This window comes from Nycticebus coucang, chromosome 9 (genome assembly GCF_027406575.1).
Source record: "Nycticebus coucang isolate mNycCou1 chromosome 9, mNycCou1.pri, whole genome shotgun sequence".
Classification (NCBI taxonomy): Eukaryota; Metazoa; Chordata; class Mammalia; order Primates; family Lorisidae; genus Nycticebus; species Nycticebus coucang.
Window position 1 is genome coordinate 18,495,206 of NC_069788.1, and position 16,398 is coordinate 18,511,603.

The 16,398-nt window shown below is 37.0% G+C and overlaps 1 protein-coding gene across 1 annotated transcript in view; it reads left to right on the forward strand.

Moving 5' to 3' along the window:
* The window catches only part of EYS (eyes shut homolog), a 1,685,250-nt gene that overhangs the window by 276,181 nt on the left and 1,392,671 nt on the right, over positions 1-16,398 (forward strand). The gene's annotated exons all lie outside the window — the stretch shown is intronic.

Sequence of the window (16,398 nt, forward strand, 5' to 3'; positions counted from 1 at the left end):
ATTCTCTAGTATTTTCCAAGTTATTTTGAGCCAGATTTTATTATGATATTCAATACTAGCTAACATAATAGATAGGAATTGCGTGTTTAGATATATTATATGAAAATATTTTGTACCCAATTTGCTTTACTTTATATTGGATATTGATCCAATTGGAATTTTAAATTTTTTAAATAAAATTGGCATGACACCTAATGTATCTACTATTATCCATGCCACAGGGTTGAAATGCAAATCAGGGTTGAAAATATTTCTTTTGTGGCTTAGCGACATTCATGACATTCAGAGCACGAGAAATGACATCATCCCCTTCCAACCATTCCTTGAAAGTCCACAGTCCTCTGAGCTTCATGGAACATCGTTCTCTATTTAATACACTTTTAGTGACTTTGTGGAATCCAGCAGTTGCCACCTTCTTGAATTTGCTAATGAGTCTTCATTTTCTGACTTACGCTTTGATCTCCTGGCCAGCAGATGGCATTTCTAGCTGGGTGCTGTCTCTGCCCAGATTTCCAAATATTCAACTTCTCTTGCAATACTGTTACTCCTTCATCAAACCGACTTTCCTTCCTCAGTTGAGCAACACCACTATCCACGCAGGCACACATGCTGAGCACCTCAGAATTAGCTTAATTCTTCACCTGACACATTCCCTTGTGATAAATCTGGAGTTGGAATTTCTCACTTTTTTTGTCCTGTTCCCTTTAATCTTAATTCTTCACCTTTCACACTCACTTGTGATAAATCTGGAGTTGGAATTTCTCACTTTTTTGTCCCGTTCCCTTTAATCTTAATTCTTCACCTATCACACTCACTTGTGATAAATCTGGAGTTGAAATTTCTCACTTTTTTGTCCTGTTCCCTTTAATCTTAATTCTTCACCTATCACACTCACTTGTGATAAATCTGGAGTTGGAATTTCTCACTTTTTTGTCCTGTTCCCTTTAATCTTAATTCTTCACCTATCACACTCACTTGTGATAAATCTGGAGTTGGAATTTCTCATGTTTTTTGTCCTGTTCCCCTTAATCCTACTGTTACTGTCGTGAGCCATGTTATTCACTCCTTGAAATCTCGTCCTTTTCTCTGCTTCGTTATATCATCAGTGAAATACAACAGTTTACTTTCTAAAACCCAAATAGGATCATATTACTCTGACTTGCTATACTATTCACAATCCATACTCTTTGTGTTACCCTCCGGGATACCCTGTCCATCCTGCTTCCTGCTTCAGTCTATCTCCAGACACTCTCCTTTATGCACCCCTAGTGCCTTCCAAACAATGACTACAATTCAAACAATAATGCAAACATCTATTTATTTTCATTTTTCTTCGTTTTTGCTCACACTTTGTTTTAGCTATTCAGCTCACCATTCCTCTGCTGCTGCTGCTTTTCTTAGAAAATCCTATTCTGTCTTCAAGACATAGCTCAGATGATTTACCATACATTAAGTCTAATTTTCTTCAGCAGAATGCTGCCCACGTCTGTGCTCTCAGGTAGAAAACAATTAAAGAATGTTTGCTATGATAGGTTGTAGCGTTTAGTCATTTTAATTGTGCTCTTTTGTTTCTAAATAAATTGTAGGCTATTTTAAAAGCAAGACCTTGGTCAGTCTTCAGTACATTGGGTTCTTTGCTGTTGTTGACTGAATATAAATTAAATATTGGAAACTTCAAAAACTATATCCCACATAATGAGAGAAAAGCTTTGCTCTCTTCATAGAGAAGAATTTCTCAAACTGCTGAGAGAGTCCATTGGAAAGAGGCCAGTGTGATAGAGGCTAGTGTTTGAAGTTTTAGCTGGGGGCTTTGTTTTACAGAATCCACTCAAGTCAAACAAGCCACATTAAAGCCCTGAATCCATAATCCGCTCTCACCTCCAATTCCCATTCTAGACTAAAACATTGGTTACAAAAATATTTTGTATCCTATGCTGAAAGTAGGAAAATTAGTAAAAACTATAGATTCCAATAGACCCAATATGGAAATTTTTTGTATCAGTGATAACGTGAAAGTATCTCACAGAGGCAGATCTCAGGTACTCCTTTAAACTAAATCAGATTTGAAAAGCTGCCTAATTGACTGTTCACTTGTCATTACTATTGAATGTCTAATTTATATCTCCAATCTTCCATATGCAAAGCAGAAATTTTGCTTCCTTAACATTATTTCCATAAGTTAAACCTTTTCCTTCCACACCTTAATGAACTGGTTTCCCTATTCACACATTTACTCAAGCCAAAAACCTGGGAGACATCCCTGATACTTCTAGTTTCATGACCTACCAATCGAGTCTGTAAGGTAATCATATGTCCCATTTTCACTCATTTTTTTCATCTTTGAAGCTGCCAGCTAATCTAAACCAAACTCCCTGCCTGGACTAATAAAATAGCTTTCTAAAATGTTATTTCTGCTCCTATTCATATCACCATTTCCACCAAAATAAATTTTCCAAAGAGCAGTCAGTCTTCTGGCTATGTTGGTAAGATTATGTTGCCTCCTCAGCATAAAGATCTCCAGCAGATTCTTTGCTCACTTACGCAGTTAATGACAGACCACACATATGACAATGGTCCCATGACATGAGAAGAGAGCTGAAAAATCCCTGTTGCCTCGAGATGTTGTAGCCATTGTAATATTGTAATGCAAAACATCGCTCATGCATTTGTAGTGAAGCTAATGTAAACAGACCTACTGTGCTGCTAGTCTTATAAATGGTGCATAATAAATCACAATAACTGACTGGCTTAGGTATCTGCTATGCTTTGTAATCATTATGTCTGGGCGTATTCCTTTTACTTGAAATTTTAACTGTAAAGTAGCCTCAGGTAAGTCTTTTAGTAGGTACTCTGGAGAAGGAATGGTTGTCTCAGGAGATGACAATTCCATGCTTGTTATTGCTCCTGAAGACCTTCCAGTGGACCAGGATGTGGAGGGGAAGGCAGTGAAGCTGCTGATCCTGAGCCTTTGGAGGGCTGAGATGATGTGTGTGTGTCTTGGTTTTCCACAAAAACTTTCAAAAGAAAACAAAATTAAAAATTGACAAATAGAAAAACAGTTTAAAGAATAAGATAGAATAAGGATACAAAGAATGAAAATGTTTTTGTATAGCCACATAAAGTGTTTCTGTTTAAAGCTGTGTTATTGAAAAATAAAAATAAAAATAAAACTTTTAAAGGTATATGAAGTAAAATGTCACAGTAAACTAAGCTCAGTTTCTTATGGAAGACAGAAAAACCCATTTTGTCAATTCAGGGTACTCCCAGTGAACATGATTACAGAGTCTGTTACTGCAGTGGCAGTAACGTCCCGGCCTTTGCATCCACACACTGTTCACTGAGGAACTTCCAGTCCCATGGGCCCCATTCATAACTGCCCTACACAGGTCTATCATTTTTTATATTTTTTATTATATTTTTACCGTACTTTTTGTGTTTTTAAATATGTTTACAAGATAGGACAACTAAATTTGTGAACTCACCCTAGAAAAAGCGCTACATCCTCCTTGCAGAATATCACTGCAGCCACCTGACGGCCAAGGGGAGGACTTCGGAGGTAACCGTAGTGCTTATTCAGCAATGAGAGTTGTAGCACTTTTACTAGTATGAATTCATGAACTTAATTGTCAGACCTTGTAGATACGCAAACAGCATCGCGTTCTGGTTCCCTGCACTCTTCAGTACAGTAACAAGCTGTCCAGGTTTGTAGTCTAGCAGCAGTGGGCTATCCCACATAGTCCAGGTACACAGTAAGCTACAGCCCCTGGGTTGGTATGAGCCAGTATCATCCCGCCTCCGCTGCCTCCCTTCACATAACATTAATCTCCTTCTGCCTCCCTCCTCTTCGAGATCACTGTCCTTTCTGTTCTTGCAGACGTGCTGTTTCGTGGGCCATTCGTCTACCCAGAATTCTCTTCCTTATGATCCCTCTATGGCCCTCTCCTCGTCACGCTGCTCTCACATTGGGTATAATTCTGCATCAGATACTCGTGCAGGCACCCAGGAATAGAATGTCCTACCTTGCCTCTCATCTGTTTTATTTGGTATTTATTATTACTATTTATTTAGCTTCATTACACACCCGACACTAGCGCGTAACCCCCAGTGGGTCTCCTGTGTTCAGTGCGGGTCTGCATTCTTCTTCCAGGGCTCCTCAGAGAATGGTGACAACTGCGTCTGCTAGTATTACTCACCCCCAAACTGCCCGGGTGACCTTATGAATAGCTTCTGTTTGAAATGCAATTTCCATGGAATTAAAATTCAAGTCCTACCAAAGCAGTGTTCTGCAGAGCCTGGCATGTCCTCCTCTGGCTAATTCACCAGCCACCCCCGTTGGCCTTTTTGTCCTGCAGTTGGGCATGTCTGCTCTCCTCTCCTGGCCTGCAGCACTTGAGCATGTTCAGCCCCTTCCTCTAAGAAGAAAGCCTTTGCCCTGACCACTCCCCTATTCCTTTAGCCGTTTCTTCCATGTGCCCTCCACAGGAAGGTAGTTTGTGACAAATTAATCGAAATAATAACATACCAACATCACCAAAAAGTCCTTCACTCACTCTCCCCGCCCTGTTTTAATTTTCTTTATAGTATTTCTCAGCACACCAAATACATTAGTGGGTTTGTATTCTCTCTCTCTACGTTAGAAATTATGTCACACAAGGTAGAGCAATTCTCTGTTTTCTTCACTATTGTATCCCCATCAGCTAGAATAATGCTCGGTCAATGTAGGCGCTCAGGAATAGGGACTGAATAAATGAAATGAAGAGCTTACTGAGTGTCGAGTAAATGGATTCAATAATGCCAAAGGTAGGTAGATGTCATCATGTTTATGGAAGAAAATTTGTATCTTCTTTTTTTTTTTGTAGAGACAGAGTCTCACTTTATGGCCCTCGGGTAGAGTGCCGTGGCCTCACACAGCTCACAGCAACCTCCAACTCCTAGGCTCAGGCGATTCTCCTGCCTCAGCCTCCCGAGTAGCTGGGACTACAGGTGCCCACCACAACGCCCGGCTATTTTTTGGTTGCAGTTTGGCCGGGGCCGGGTTTGAACCCGCCACCCTCGGTATATGGGGCCGGCGCCTTACTGACTGAGCCACAGGCGCCACCCGAAAATTTGTATCCTCTTAATCTGATTCTGTCAATAATAGATGGTGACCAGATGACCTTATGAAAAACAACAGGAATAGTAAAGCTTGTTTGAGCTTGAGTACAGGAAAAATATATTTCTTAGTGCGGTGCAGGGCTACTGTCAATGAAGTTCAGTTAGTCGTGTTTTGGATAATTTGTTAAAAAACGTATCAAGGTCTAATGGCACTCTTGTGAGAAATAATAGCATTGTGGGTGAACAAAATTATGTTCAACTGGCAAAATTAGCAAAAACACATATCAATAAAGTAACACGTTTAGTTTTATTACCTGGCATGTAGTCTGTTTAGAAAATTGTGTGTCCAATTATCTTTTAAAATAGATTGTATCAAAACACTCATTACCCACTGGAGGTAGAAATTATGTCCTTTTCACTGGATGGTAGGTGAATGATCAGCCAGTTAATGTTCCTTGGGGCTAATTCTCTGAGATTGGCGATTTGTATTCCAGAAGTCTGTGTTTGAAACATTTGTGTCATATGATTTACTTTCCATAGTTTAGACACAGAGACAGAATACTGCTTTGCATAAAGCTGTTATATATATAACAGTGTATATATGTGTGTGTGTATATATATATATAAAATAAAGCTGTATTATATATAAATATACACACTGATCTCTGTGCCTGCATGGGCACGAATAGTAGAGACTTTTGCACAGTTTTTTTTTGTAATAGGTGGATGTGCATTCTCACTGTGTGCTCACCAGTAAAATGAAAAACTGCTCTCACCCAAGTGCCAGGGAAGACAGCTATCTTCTTACTCAGGTCTCCTTGATGCATCTGCTAAGAATGAGTTCTCATATTTGAATTTCTCAATCTACTTTTAATTTAACATGTTTGGCAGACCCAGCTACAGCATCATTGATGAGTTGTTGTTAAAGAAATGAAAATAAAACATGTAACACAGCAATGAAATACTATGGTCACTTGATTACAAGTTTTTAATTTAAAACAATGTTTCCATTATGAAGTAAGGTACTCGTGTGACTATGAAAATAAAATCATAATGTTAATAATCATGAAAAGTGCAAGCTAATTTCTTATGAATGTATGTGAATCATTCTTATGTAAAATATTATAATGAAAAATACCCAGAAGAATAACTTACAGGCTGATGATGGTATGGTAAAAGTAACCCCCTGGGTGCATTATGCCAATAGGACAAATAAAGATAAAGCACATATAATGATTTCCAGACTTACATAAACATCAATGAAATTCAAATTCGTTCCAAATTTTTTTAAAAGCAAGAGGATGACAAATCCTTAATAGCAGAAAAAAGGTCCAAACTAAACTTACAGGTAACATAAACTTACAGTAACATCGCATTAAAATGTTGTGAATAATTAGACGCTTTCTTCTATATAATTAGTACCTGAGAAGTTTTCATTATTTTTCATATTAATTAACTCATGTACGGTCATTGTAGTAAAATGAAGAAGAGGAAACAGTTTTCCGATTCTCTTCTTTGAGACTATAAACAAGCTTGGTTTAATACATTACAGTTTTTCTCTCAGTCCAAGTCTAAAAGAAACATGCAAGGAGCTTGAGATTGTTGCTGATTTTTTAAGTAGTACCTACTCCCCAGACTATTTTTGGGACACTAGGCATGGATTGCTGTGACTTCTCCCCAATTCCACGGTTCTGAATCTTTCTCCTGTGAAAAGGATTCTCTCTACTTGCTGCACTGTTCTCGGTCTCAGAGAAATTTCCTCTCCTCACCCTCAGAACATGCACATGTCAGTTAATAGAGGCCTGATCACAAAGTGAGGAACTCATTTCAATAAAGGTGACTTTTGCTCAAGGTTCTGCCACAACTTTCTCTGTTTTGCAAAGGAGCACAGAGCTTGCTTCCAGCATAAGTAGACAAAGAGGGGTATGGGTGGCCAGGAAAAAAGCATAAATAATATCTAAAAATTGTATCACATTTCCTACGTAAATAAAAATTATAAAGAATACATTAATATTTTGAACTTTAAAACTTAAATGTGACTGTAAATGCACTATTATTTCTTTTAGCTATGTGGCTATAAGTTGCATCCATAGGCCATTTCCCTAATTCATGAACACTAAAAATATCAGATTTTAATAAAAGAGTAAAATAGAAAGTAAAATTTGATTTGTTGAGTTGATTGGCCTTGAACTGAAAAGTGCCTCAATAAATAAACTATGTTTCAGAGATCTTCACCTGAAAGAATACATACATTTCAGCATATTCAGAACTTACCACAACAGGAATTTATTTGATATAGGCACTAGCCCTAAGCAATCTATATTGCAAAGTTCAAGGAAAAAATATCCTACCTCATTAGGTATGGAATTTTCTTGAAGGCACAGAAGGTCCATTTGAATTATTCATAAGGAAAGGCAAAATTTTTCTTTTAAAACAAATTTTAACTGAAAAATTTGCTTTCCCCGGAGTTCAGAAGAGGGTTTGATTGCCCCGGAACACAATCTAAACACACATTTGGTATGTTGAAGGTTTGATCTCATTGGCCCTCCAGTGGTCACGTGGGGTATAAATTTGGACTCTGGCTCTGAGCAGCCCCAAGCTTGTGCCTGAGGGTGACAGCTATTATTAAGAAAGATGGAGACTTTACCTCTTTCATGTTTACATGGATGGAGCTGGAACATATTCTTCTTAGTAAAGTGTCTCAAGAATGGAAGAAAAAGTACCCAATGTACTCAGCCCTACTATGAAACTAATGTAGGACCTTCACATGAAAGCTATAACCCAGCTACAACCTAAGAATAGGGGGAAGGGGGAAAGCGTGGGGAGGGAGGGGGGAGGTGGGGAGAGGGAGGGGGATTCATAGGATCACACCTGCGGTGCATCTTACAAGGGTATATGTAGAACTTAGTAAATGTGGAATGTAAATGTCTTAGCAAAATAACTAAGAAGATTCCAGGAAGGCTATGTTAACCAGTGTGATGAAAATGTGTCAAATGGCCTATGAACCAAGTGTATGGTGCCCCATGATCAAATTAATGTACACAGCTATGATTTAATAAAAAAAAAGGTAGTATTTTAATACCTTTACATATTGTAGTATTTGCCTAATTCTTTCTCCAACTAGTACCTAAAGTAGATAAGGTTAGATATTTTTATGTTTATTCCTAGTATGTTTTAAGTTTCTAAAAGAGTGCCAGACTAGAACAGGCACTCAACATTTGTTGAACAAATGAATGAATGGATGGGGATTTGGAGAAGCACTCACCTACATTATATAGAACGTATTCTTATTTCCAAGATAGTTTCCTACCATGAGTAATAAAATATCTTGCATCATCACATCCACCCCATGATCCATTTGTCTTTCACCCCCTGCCTTCAATCCATCTTTTTTTTGAAAAGGCACATTAATATTTGTCCTTTATATAAGTATGTATGTGAGAACTAGCCAAGTTTTCTCATAAGTGATTTTCAAGGTTACAAAATAGGAGATATGAGAATAAACTGGTGATGAATGTGGACCCTAGCAATAGACTATCTAGGTACAGATATTGCATACATTAACTACTAACTCTGTGAATCTGAGCATTTACTTAAGATCTATGTACTTTGGCTTCCTTATCTTTAAAATAAAATAAAAACGTAAATACCTCATTGAATTGTTGTAATGGTTAAAGTCAAGGCTTTAGAATATCATCTGCTCAGGAATACCACCTCCATGGCTGTGTCCTAGCCCACTGTTTATTGCTACGTATAACAGACTTCTGGAGACTGGGTGAGGTATAAAAGAAAGATGAGTATTTTGCTCACAATCTGGGAGGCCGGGAAGTCTACGACCAGAGGCCGCGTGTGCTGAGGGCCTTGTGTTGGTTTATGGTTGGTGGAGAATAGGAAGGGCAGAGGAGCATGTGTGAAAAGGAGAGAGACAACGGAGGCTGACTTGTGTTATAATAACCTACCCTCCATCAACCAACCATTCCCATCCACCATCTCACATACCTTTTGCCACATCCGGTAACTATCATTCTACTCTCTACCTCCATGGAATCAATTCTTTTAGCTCTCACAGATGAGTAAGCACACACACAGTATTTCTCTTTCTGTACCTGCTTTTATTGCACTTACCACAAGTTTCAGCTCTGTTTATGTGGCCACAAAGGGCAGGATTCCATTCATCTAATCTTCAGTAGCAGATTATTTCAGTAGCAGGGTGACTATTTAACCACAATGTATTTTACATATCAAAATACCTAGAGGGGAGGACTGGAAATGGTCCCAACACATAGAAATGATAAATAAGCGAGGGGGTAGATACCTCATACCCTGACTGTATCATTACCCATGCTATGCATGTAACAAAATACTACATGTACGCCAAAATATGTACAAATGTATCAGTGAAAATTAGAAAAAGCACCTTTCACTAGAACTTAGCTATTTTCACAGGAACTAACCTAGTCTCTTGCAAGAAAGCTATCCATCCATTGTAGTGACCTAATGCTCTCTTAGGGGATCCCCTTCCTCCACACTGTTACATTGGAAATTAAATTTTAACATGAGTTTTGGTGGAGACAAATCACATTCAGACAATAGCAGACTAGTAGATATTTCTTTAAGTCTCTCAAGAGAATAAGAGCTTGGATTTCCAAAATTCACATTTGTGCTAATTTCAGTATCTTTATACATACAGTACGAATTTAGCTTTTCAAATAAAACTTAAGTGGGCCTTTTAAAAATTTTTATCCCTGTTTTACTGAAGTTACATTTTAAAAAATGCGTAAACTTGACAGGTAAAATTTTTTATGTAAGTTGTATAGCAAAACAATACTCTGGTTTCTTTTTACATTGCATGAATTTTCGCTGAAGGAGTTTGGGGGTCACCAGATGAGGGGGTCTTGGCCCAAGAAATGGAGAGACTTGACATAGAATCTATGTTGGGGGAACTGAGCAACTCTATGAGGAGCCCTCCTGAGCTAACCTTGGGTCCATATTTATTAATAATAAAGCAGGAAAAAGTAGTTAAAAGTTACTTAACAGATATCAGCACTAAAAAAGGAGGACATTGAAAGTGTTAGACAGAATAAATCTCAGACGTTAAGCAAGACAAGAGATCTTTGGAATCTAGAGAATCTTTACTATAACCTGGTACAGCCACACCTCACTATACATTCGCCCTTGGAGGCCAGTTTTCTGATCTTGTGCGTACACAACTCACGTGTCATTGTCATGATTCTCCAGGTCTCAAGCAGGAAGTGAGTCTGATGCTAAAGATCAGGGCTCAATTTTCCCTACATTTAAATGCCTTCTATTAAAATTGTATAGAAAAGCAAAATTTGGAAAAAGTATCACACATTATACTTATACACTCATGCACAGATTAGAAAAGGCTAAAGGGAAACAAGTGGTGGATAATCCTAGGAAGGGTGATCACAGATTTCCTTTTCTTTTTTTTTTTTTTTTTTTTTTTATTGTTGGGGATTCATTGAGGGTACAATAAGCCAGGTTACACTGATTGCAATTGTTAGGTAAAGTCCCTCTTGCAATCATGTCTTGCCCCCATAAAGTGTGACACACACTAAGGCCCCACCCCCCTCCCTCCGTCCCTCTTTCTGTTCCCCCCCCATAACCATAATTGTCATTAATTGTCCTCATATCAAAATTGGGTACATAGGATTCATGCTTCTCCATTCTTGTGATGCTTTACTAAGAATAATGTCTTCCACGTCCATCCAGGTTAATACAAAGGATGTAAAGATCCTTTTCTAAGGGAGTATTTGTCCTTTCTACAATAAAAAAATCATGATAAAGAATTATCTATGTGTAAAAATCAAACACAGAATTATAAAAACACTTCAATCATACCATACTTTTCAAACCAAAAGAATCCGGATTGTATGTAAAATGTGGTCAATTAAAAATATTTGGTCTTTTTTTTTCTTCTTCTTTTGTGTTGGTCATTTCAATTTAAACACCTGAGTAGCCTTTTGACTAGTGAGAAGGGACAGGGATAATAGGGCTTCAAAGGGGACGAGAGAAAGCGTGGCCTGGTGAAGAAGGAATTCTAGAGGGCCTGTAAGAGCATTCACCACTCAGCAACTCTTAACAAAAAAAAAGGGAAAAGATTGTAGGTACCAGGTAACCTAGTTAACCAATGACCAATAGAAAAAGGTAATCATGTCTGGAGGTGCAGAGAGACCAATGAAAGACTTGGGGCCAATTTCAAATGGAGAGAAAGAGGGTACTTACACCTCTCTGATCACCAGCTCAGCTCTTCTCCTTCATCAGAGAGACCCCCTTCCAACTCTCTTTGGAAGTGCTCTAAACTTTCTCTCTGGTCTTAAATTTCTCTTTGTTATGTTGAAACTTGTGTAGGTTACTTTGGCTTCCCATTCACGCTGCCTGTGCTGCTCTAGTTTTATTTTCAGTTTCTACTCAATTTTTGCTTTCCATTCCCTCAGTGCCTTGCTTGAACTTTCTACCTCAGCGAAGTATTTGAACCAGGTCAACTGGGTTTAGGGAACAGCAACTACCGACCCCCAACAACTAGATTTCAAAAACAATAGATATTTTGGAAGTCTTTAAATGTAAAAAAAATACAAGTCAACGCAATTTAATACCCTTAAATCAACCACTGAAAACAGGCCAAATTATTTCTAGTTAGCAGTTATATAATAGCACAAAGCAGCGTGCTTTTGACCTATTTCCACAGGGTCATTTCCTTTCTTTATAGCACTGCATTCCCAGAACAGACGTGCTCTTTTGAAAGCTGAGTTAGCACATTAATCTACATAGTTATTTGCTTAAAAATAGGTCATGGTTGTCTGGGGTACTTGTATTAGTGGGCCGGAGTTTTGTACAAACTGAGTTTCTTTTGGCAAGTCACAGATTTATCTCTCTCTCAAAGCTGTGATGCATGTGTAATTTTTATTGTGGTTTACTTGATTGCCTTGGAATTGTTTTTCATCTTATGTAAATTTGCAAATCTCTATATGTGATTGGTGTTCACAGCTGAAAGAACATAAATCGTTTCTATTTTACTCTGGTGATATATGAGCATATTTTCCGAAATTCTTTGGGGAAAAAATAAAAAAGACAGTAAAAGACTGAAAATCAAATAATAGTAATTTGTCTGTTTTTAGGAGTGAATGTTATTCTGGTCTAAAATACCCATTCCATTTCGTGTTCTTTTGCCACAACAAAGCCAGTATTCATCAGGTCAAATGATATTTAACATATTTGATATTTTTATCACATTTGACAATCTTCCTAGCAGGTAGGTGTTGATTTGTCAAACTGAAATACATAAATGTAACAGAACTTCACATAATCACTCTAATTCAGAAAAAGTAAGGCTGACTTTGTAAGAAAGCAGAATCATAAACCATTTAAAGAAATATCTTTAGAGAAAAATGTTTAGTACACTGTTTTGTCTCAGAATGTGGACTAGATTGTAGGAGCTTCTAGTTTACCTGTTCACCTATGTATCATATCACACTGATGAAGAATTTTACTAAGACACAAATAAAATTAGCTCAATCTTATGTGGCCATTCTTATTAATACGAATATATGAAATCAACATATGATCTGTTATTCCTTACTCTTTCATGTCCTCATTCACACCCTATAGGGCACCTGGGTATGTTTCTAGAATTTTTGTATTAATAATATCCTGTGCCTACATGTTATCATGCCTGCCTTGTCTGGGCTAATATAGTCATTTTTGGTGCTTGCTTGTTTGTTTGAGATATGACACATGCAGGTAGCAGAATATTTTTTGAAAATACATTATGTTGGGCGGCGCCTGTGGCTCAAGGAGTAGGGCGCCAGTCCTGTATGCTGGAGGTGGCGGGTTCAAACCTAGCCCCAGCCAAAAACCAAAAAAAAAAAAAAAAAATACATTATGTTGAATTTTTTTAACACTTTGGATAGAAAGAGGGAACCAGATTTAATAACTTTAACAAGTATAGTAGTGTTTTAATGCATGTACATAAACAATGTAAGCTGACTCCATGTATACTTTTAAGTAATCATTTCATCTATGTTGTTAGCAACATCGATTTATTATAAATATAAAATTGGGGAATTCAGAATGAAGACAAAATTTCTGATGTTAACAAATGGTTATAAACAATGTGAACAACTTACTTATCAGACACAGCAGGCACAGTGCCTGTGATCACAATTTCACTGGCTCATAAGATTGTTACATTTCCATTTATTTTAAAACCAAGAAAATGGGTAGAGTAATAATGTATAATGATGCACATAAAATAATGAATAAGGCCTGGATAATATTAAATGTGTTTTTATATAAGTATATAATATGTATTTGCATATGAAATATGAGTATACAGTGTGCATGCATATGTACAAAGAGGGGAATAGAAAGAGCCCACCACGAATAAAGTGCCATGATAGGCACGTGCAGATATGGTAAAGGCCGTTATATTTCATATATCATAACCTGTCTCCTTTATGTACATCTTTTGCTTCGAATATTGTAGTTAGGTCCCTCACATACACTGTCTACGAATGATTATGGTGGATCCATGTCCTATTTTCCTCTCATTTGTACTTTCTTTAATCAAAGGCCTTGTAAACACTAAGGAATATTATCTAGCCAAAGTTGGTATTAATAGAAGAATCCATCTGCCTGGGGATAGCCTTGAGTGGTATCATAAACAGAGTCTGTTCATCATTGTCATTTGCCCTGCTGTTCTCAAGTAAATGTGGACCATCAGTGCAGGAAGACACTGGAATGACTGCTAACCATCCCTTTTACCCACATAGTGAACCATCCTTATATGGAAATCTCAAGGGCCCAAAGTTGCACCATTAACCAGCATGTCTGTCAGGCTGCAGGAGCTGTGGTGGCTACTGCCATGCCCCCCAGTGTGTCTGGTCCTGGGGCTCCATCACATTGTGTCTACCTGCCGTCTCCACCCAGAAGAGCCTGAACTAAAGGAACATGGGGTTCCATTTCTTTGTACATTGGTCTGCAACTTGCTTTGACTTTATTCTTTGCTCTTTTGTTTGCTTGTTTTTCCATTTCATTTTCTTCAGTGGTAACTACTCACTTCCCTCTGAAGAGGCTTGCGGTGTGATAACATATGCTTTTCACCATTAGATTTGTTCAGGCATGATGATACTACTCAGCACCTAGGGAGTAATTTCAACTTCAGAGCACTTTACAAACATTAAATAGTGAAAACCAGCCAACTGTGATCCAAGAAGGTGCAGAACCGAGGATAAGTAGATACTCCATCATTTCTAGTATATGCACCTGTCATTTCAGAGCTTCTTTAACGTAAAAGGTCCAATCACTGAGACATAATTAATGAATTTTATTTGTGCTCATTTTCCTTTATTCTCTTTGGTACTTTAATGGGACAATAGTTTTTACTAACATTAAACTGCTGTTGTAAGCAAGTGCTCGCTAGCATTGATCCTGACAACCTTATTAATATGTTCCATAAAATGATGGACGTGCTGTGATGACTTTTATTTCTTTTGACACAGTAGAGGAATAGATGACACATGAGTATGAATTGTCCACTTGAAAAAACGATGAAATAATTTTTCCAAAATAATTAACAGCATACTAGTATGATTTACGAAGGCCAATTCAATCTTGAACAAAAATCATTTTTCTTGTCATAACTATTTAGACTGGCATATTAAATATCCAATTTATAATATATTTGATAATTTACTATAAATTATTATAAGCGTATAGTAAGCTACTTATACTTAAGAAAAGAATTAGTCTTTTTGCATTGCCTTTTTTTAAGCATGTACTGTCTATATTGCTTATAACTTTTGAATTTCAATTTACCAGTAAAATTTAGAAAATCTAATTAAGATAGAGGCAGAGAAATTACATCATTACATAGAATTACATTATTCTATGATGGCTGTTACAAATTGCTGCGAATCTAATGGCTTAAAACAATACAAATTTCTTATTTTGCTATTCTGTACCTAAGGAGTCCAAAATAGACCTCAATGGTCTAATCGTGATGTTGGCAGGTCTGCATTCCTTCTGGAAGCTCTGAGAAATCATCTGTTTTCTTGCCTTTTCTAGCTTCTAAAAGCTGCCTCTTCCTTGGCCCTCTTTCTTCATCTTGTTGCCAGCAACAACTAATAGAGTTTTCACGTTACATCACTCTGACATCCTTTCTGCCTTCCGTTTCCACTTTTGAGGACCCTTGTGATTACATTGACACCACCCAGATAATCCAAGGTCATATCCCTATTTCAAAGTCAGCTGATTGGAATCTTACTTTCATATGCTGCCTAATTCCCCCATGTCTGTAGTACATCCAGGTATATTCACAAGTTTGGGAATTAAGATATAAATATCTTGAGAGGGAATTATTCTGATTACCACAGGGACATATTATAAATGTTTTTCCTTAACCCAAGTAAGGATACTAGGAATTCCACTTAAGCATATATTTTAGATAGATGATCTCCTCGCATTTTATTTACAGCATAAACCAGTTCTTGAGGAGATAAGACCACTTTTATTTCAAATTCTGTGAAATTTTTTGTGCCTAAGGATTTTTACACTATTTTTATTTCCATTAAATTTTATAGTTTATATGTTAACAGTTTCATTAACGTACTTTCCAGTCAAGACCATTACCTTGCAATTGAACTGAGAACAGAAGGAAAGAAATATCTAACGCTAGATAGTTGTGAATGAATTGAGGAGCCTGTAAAATATTCAATATACCTTCCATAATGTTTGTAGTAAGATTGATATGAGTATATAAATACATATAAATATTTTATTAACTTTTCATTGGGTTTTATTTGCAGAATAATGAAAACATTTATTGTAAACAGTCTTGAAAGTAAATTTGAAATACTTTTACATGAAAGTATTCAATATAAAAAGATCAATTAAGAAGAAAAAAATTTTCTAATGTCTGAAGAAAAGTCATTGTTATAAAGACGGTGAAATTGGAATAAAAAAATTTAATTTAATTAATATAAGTGACTTTAATTTCAAGCCAATATGATTGGCAAAATTTAATTTCTAAAGAACAAAATTAGTGATATTTCTGTATTTATATGCTCATTCTAATAATGGTATAAGTAGTACTCATCATTACCAACCTTTTTCTTTCTTTTTTTTGTTGCAGTTTTTGGCTGGGGCTGGGTTTGAACCCACCACCTCCAGCACATGGGGCCAATGCCCTATTCCTTTGAGCCACAGGTGCTACCCCCAAACTTTTTCTTAAGTTTGGAGGAAACTCTCTAAACAGACATGCCTCTCCATTGACTAAGGAGAGCT